Source organism: Stegostoma tigrinum, chromosome 24 (assembly GCF_030684315.1).
Source record: "Stegostoma tigrinum isolate sSteTig4 chromosome 24, sSteTig4.hap1, whole genome shotgun sequence".
Taxonomy (NCBI): Eukaryota; Metazoa; Chordata; class Chondrichthyes; order Orectolobiformes; family Stegostomatidae; genus Stegostoma; species Stegostoma tigrinum.
Window position 1 is genome coordinate 10,108,575 of NC_081377.1, and position 6,000 is coordinate 10,114,574.

The following is a 6,000-nucleotide window of genomic DNA, read 5'->3' on the forward strand; positions in this document are numbered from 1 at the left end:
TTTGTTCCTTTAATTTAAAGGTTCAGGTGTAGTCGCTGAACATCCATCTGTCTGTTACCCAGCTGTGATAGCTCACACACTGACATTCAATACAAAGTTCAATAAAAACCGAAGTTCTTCGAAGAAAACATTCACCTCCTGACTCCTAGCTTGATACTTGGGTGCAAGCAGTCGTTAAATATGTTGAGCTATCAGACAGTGAGGATTGAGAAATGATAAATCAGAACTGTAGCTCAGCTCTACTCAGCAAAGACATCAATCATCAAAGTCTGTGTTGCTGGTGACTTGAATTAAACAATGTTCTATTTAAAATTAATTGGGAGCTAGATTAAGCAGCCTCATTCAAAAAGTGACAAATTAACAATTTAAGTAATTAGTCGACATAAGACTGCATCATCGAGATCCTTTTGGCAGGGAGCCCCATTGAAAGATCTGCATTCCCAGCATTGTCCCAGTTCAATATTTAAATCACTGCAAAAATTGTTGCGTTGGAGCTATCATGATTTAGAGTGCAATAGCATTGCTTTCAAGGAGGGAAGGACGTCTTTTTCAATTACGCTGTCACCCAACTTCTTCAGACATATGTTACCCTTCTGGAACAGGTGGGATTTGAATTGAAACCTTCTGGCCCAAGGGTACCACGCCAGCCTGAAGACAGAACTTTGGGGCAGAACCTGCCTTTCCAGCTCAGAGGTAGAGACAACAACCCTGTACCACAAGGGTATTCTTTACCCACAACCAAACACACAGAGATTAGCCAAAGATTATTTAACAGGGAATGTCATGCAAAATTCAGGTAGCAGTGGAAATAAAGCCTTAGATTTACTAAATGTCATCCCCACCCGCATTACATTGTCTTCTCATCAGTATCAACATGCTTTGCATGATGGTGAGTGATGATTGATCCTTGACGACAAAGGTAACAGTAATCACAACCTAGTTTTATACTGGGGATAGCAGGAGCTGCAGATGCTGGAGTCAGAGATAACACAGTGTGGAGCTGGAGGAACACAACAGGCCAGACAGCATCAAAGGACCAGGAAAGTTGATGTCTGGTCCCGACCCAAAACATCAACTTTCCTGCTCCTCCGATGCTGCCTACCCTGCTGTGTTCCTCCAGCTCCACATCTTGTTATCTCTAGTTTTATTCTAGCTTCCCTCATACTCAGTTTAATCTCAATACAAAATTCAGCAGTGGAGGAGGGGTAGGGCTGTAGGGTACTAGTGCTGGAGGTATAACCGGATAGCAATCAAGTGCTGGAAAGCTTGTATGACTTTTCCACCCCAGAAAAGACAATCCCAGCTTCTCAGAAGCCACCTTAATTGGATTCAAATAAGACAGCAAAGGCCATGGGCTCAAGTTGGAGTCTTCCAGGTCAGTATCACTGGGTGCTACACCACACAGTGCTTTTACAGGAGAGGCATTTTAATTCACTGTCAACACAGGAGAAGGCCCGTTTTCATTAGAGGCACAGAAAAACATTTCTGGGTGTGGTTATCTGCACATGAGTAAAAGAAGGTCTTGAGGTTTTGTCACATTTTTCAAAATGACTGGATTTTACAGTCACTGGTATATTTTTAATGCATAGTGACCTTTGCTATGAGGGAAACTTATTGCCAGCAATTATCTAGAATCAGCAATGTGATAAGGAACAGATATCTGTTCTTCCATGATGTTGACTAAGGGATACATATTTGGCAGACCACCAGAGCTATTTCCCTGTTTTTTTTTCACTAGTAGTGTCATAAAGCTGGATTAAACCAAGAACCTGGCACCGTCCTCAGTGAACAGTGAAATGACATCAGCCTTGTGTGCACGTACACCCGCAATCACTGCCGCAAATGTGAGATCAGCCTTCGTGAGATTGAACCTATGGATAGTAACTGGCCCAGATGGATTCCCTGGTCATGCAGCCAGATCCTGCATGGACCAACTTGGGGTGAACATTTGCAAACATCTTTAACCTCTCCTTACTGCGATATTGCGTTCCCACCTGCTTCAAGAAGGCCATTATCATCCAGATGCCAAAGAAAAGTCAGGCAGCATGCCTTAATAACTCATGCCTGGTCCAATTTGGCAAACACTTGCAAGGAGGATTTCAAAAGTGGGAGTTAGGGTAGAAGGACCATGGTGTGGAGAAACAATTGTGGGGTGGTGGTTCATGTAAGGAGTCAAGATGTTCTATTACCATTAAAACATAAGAAATAGGAGCATCCCATCAAAAATGCTTCACAATTCAATGACATCATGACTGATCTGATCATCCTCAACCCTACTTTCCAGACTTTTCCTTATAACCTTTGATTCTCTCACCAATTGCCATTAATAACTGCTGTGATCTTTATGAATCCTCTTATGCAGTTTCTTCAGTAGGCTGGATGTTACTTGACTGCCCCTGCCCATACCATAATTGGACTAGCAGAAGTCGGTTGGGTAGCCCACCTACCAGAAGGCCTATTGAATGTTTTAATTTGGCCATTAGCACGCGCTGACACTGGGATCTAACTGGCAAGAGGCAGTCACATGAAGTTTCCCAGTATGGGCTGGTAGTGAGCTGTGGGTGTCCCATGTAGACAAACACCACTGAACCAATGGTAGGACTGCACCACCCCAGGTTTCCCTTTCTGCCTTCTCATACACTGATCAGGTGACCCAGATGGGAAAGCCTTCTCGAACCCTGCGTCCAGTGCCAACAGTAGCTGCAGCTTCCAATGGCATAGTCAGCACTCAATGGCTAGCAGCACTTGGAAACAGTACATCTTTGTCCCTGAGAGAGGAGAGCAAGGCCAAGCCATGTCACTTAATGGCCAAATGGCCATTAAACTGCTGCAGGCCGTCACTCATTTCTGGATAGGGTCCTTCTGACACTTTAGCTGGAGATGTGGGGACAATAGCACACTGTAAAGTTCAATCCAGTGTTTCTGTATTCCTTTTGTGACACGTAGGCCAGAGGTATGTACAGTATTCTAAGTATGGCTTACTCCAAATTTGGTTTCCTACTTTCAAAAAGATGTGAAATTACTGAATGAGGGGCGCCCTGATCGAAATTCTTCTATTTGACTCAGAGGGAATTAAATCCAAGAGTGTCTTGTTGCCTTTTGAAATGGACAGATAGCCAACGACAGAAGGTCAGAGTTGGAGCAAGGTAGATAATTAAGAATACAGGTGACTGGAGGCTTGGGTTAAGCTCAGGAATGGAACATTTTTACCATTTCCTACAGTTCAAGGTTGATGCTATCACTGAACATAACTTCCCCTCCTCTTTCGTTCGGCATCCTTAACAAACCTTTCACTCCACACTTCAATCCTCAATCACCCTCATCACTTCCTCACATACCTAATGCACTTTTCCATATTCAAGCACATTTTGTAACATTTTTTCTTTACCCTCACCTTTTTCCCTTTTCAAGGCCCCAAACTCTCCATCCAAGTGAAGCTTGTAGTCTTTTCAACTTTGTACACTAAATTTGTTACACACTGATCTCCGTTAAACTGAGGTGCCAACACAAACAGAATTACTTCTTTCCAGCATTCTATTCAGTTCACAGGAATGACTAAGGTTCCAGTTGCTGGCTGTTTTAATTCTTCACCACACTCCAGCACTGAACTTGTTACCCTCAGTTTAACATTGTATTCTAGTGAAGAAAATATAAACTCGAGGAGCAGCACTTCAGCATTCTGCTGGGCACTTTACAACTTTCTGAAATCAACATGAAGTTCAACAATTTTAGATCACATTCTCCGCTTCCATTTTGTTTTGCTTTGCTTCATTGCATTCTTTTAAAAGTACTTTGTTTTTCAATAGCATCAATGCAAGATCCTACTATTCACACCTTGTCAGGACTGGGTATTTGTTTGTTTAGACCTTGCACCATAAAGCTTTTTACCTCTCTTCTTCCCTGTGCTCTTTTACTGGATGATCATTCCTGGCACTTTGTGGTATTTGTCACTTCTGCCAGTGTGTGGTGTTGCCTGAGAATTGTTTGAGGTAGTCTGCTGCCACCAATCTCCTTTTCTTTGCTTTGTCTTGGGCCTCTCTAACCATTAGTGGTAGAGAACACAGCACTGGAGAGTATCTATAAAAAAGTTTCAGAGATAGTGGGAACAGCAGATGCTGGAGAGTCTGAGATAACAAGGTGTAGAACTGGATGAACACAGCAGGCCAAGCAGCATCAGAGGAGCTGGAAGGCTGACATTTTCAATCTAGAGCCTTTTTCAGAAAGTGTCTTGGCCCAAAACGTCAGCTTTCCTGCTCCTCTGATGCTGCTTGTCCTGCTGTGTTCATCCAGCTCTACACCTTGTTATCTCATCTGTCACAAAGTGACTGTTTTTAGTGGATAGGAAAGTTTATTGGAATAAGCACAAGTAAATGCAGTGGATAAATTTTGCATCTGTTAAAATCGTCTAGTCTCTCAGAAACCTAGAATCAGTGAATGTGCTATCAGTAGAATGGGTGCAGTCATTACAACTTGACATGCAAACCATTACATTGTGCAACACCGTCTATCCCACCAATGACCATTTTTGTTCTTTGCCCAATCTCCCACCCCTTTTCACTTGCTTGAAAACCTGTATTGTTTTCTGCGTCTGATGGAAGGTCAAAGACCTGAATTTGTAACTGTTTCTCTCTGCACAGATGTTGCTATATTTTCTAATATTTCATCCTGTTTTCTTTTATTCCAGACGTCGAGCAGCCACAGCTCTCTGCTTTTGTGTTGGACTAATCTTGCCTTTGCAAAAGAAGGTCAATATCGGAAAAGACGTATGATGGCTGTATCCAATATTACCTATTTAATGTATGACCCAATGTCAAGATTTCACACATATAATGAAGTGGGAGACAAGATAGTTTGTTTAAGTTTTTTTTCCCATGATTGTGAAAAGGATTCTCGTTTGTCAATCAAAGTGAGTAGCATACAATTGTGCTGATCTTTTTTGTTTGCCAGCGAAAACTTCCTGATCTCTGTTATAGATGTTGTTTTGCCAATTGAATAGATAACTTCTTAATATAATAACTCAATTTATCTCCTATACACTGAGTTTCCATCATCTGTAGCCATACAATGTATTTATTTGACATTCCTATTTACTGTTACCAGTAAAGAATTTGTGAATTTATTGCAATTATGGTTTGAGATTTTTGCGGTTATAAACATCAGGGTCTCTTCCCAAAGACTTCACCTTCAGTTTCTCCATTTTAAGCTCTCCATCAAATCTTTGTGTAGAAGTGCTCATAATTTCAGCTTGGAAGAAACAATGATAGACTTTAGAGATGTTGTCTCAGATGGGCTAAAGGACTTAACGATAATGATGATATTCGACAGCTGCATGGGAAAATAGATAGTACAGGATGGAGCAATAGGCTGGGAAAGTTTAGGATGATATTTTGGAAGCTGCATGACCTTGAATGAGTCCAATGAGCATTCTTTATGGGCCTAAGATGGCATCTGCAGTTTATTTTCTCTGTAGTTGTGTTTTCTAAACCAATCAGCAGTTTTGTCTATTGTATTTGCTGTTTTCTGTGCTGGCTGTTTGTCACACTATATAATAGAGACAGAGTTTCATTCCAAGCCACTAGACTTCATCTTGGCTTGAAATTGTGAATGGGTCCAGGAACAGACTTAAGCACCAGATCAGCCATTGATTGAGAGAGCCCCTGACGGGCAGAGGAGCGTGAGACTTGGTGCTTTTTCTAGAAGGAGGTGAGACTTGAAAATTTTCTTTTCTCTTCCATTTATTGTTATCACTGTAATCATTATTATTACTTAATAAATATTCGTATTTAAGCAAGTTGTTGTTGTCGAGCCTTCTCTTAGTTATATTAACTCAAATCTGAAAAGAACGGCTTGGATACACTCTGTGATCCAAGCCAAGGTGCAGAACTTTTGTCTTCACGTCTAACATCCCAATGAAAGAAATTCAACAGTAATTCATACAAACATTCCCAGGTCAGATCAAGCAGCTAAAAAACATGCGATGTCTGTCTTTGAATTCAGAGA

At 41.4% G+C, this 6,000-nt stretch overlaps 1 long non-coding RNA gene across 1 annotated transcript in view; it reads left to right on the forward strand.

Moving 5' to 3' along the window:
* Positions 1-5,742, forward strand: part of LOC125464909 (uncharacterized) — a 52,366-nt gene extending 46,624 nt beyond the window's left edge. The window contains exon 3 of the long non-coding RNA XR_007250125.2: positions 4,685-5,742. This is a non-coding gene — a long non-coding RNA (uncharacterized LOC125464909). The remainder of the gene's footprint in view (positions 1-4,684) is intronic.
* Positions 5,743-6,000: the final 258 nt, after the last annotated feature.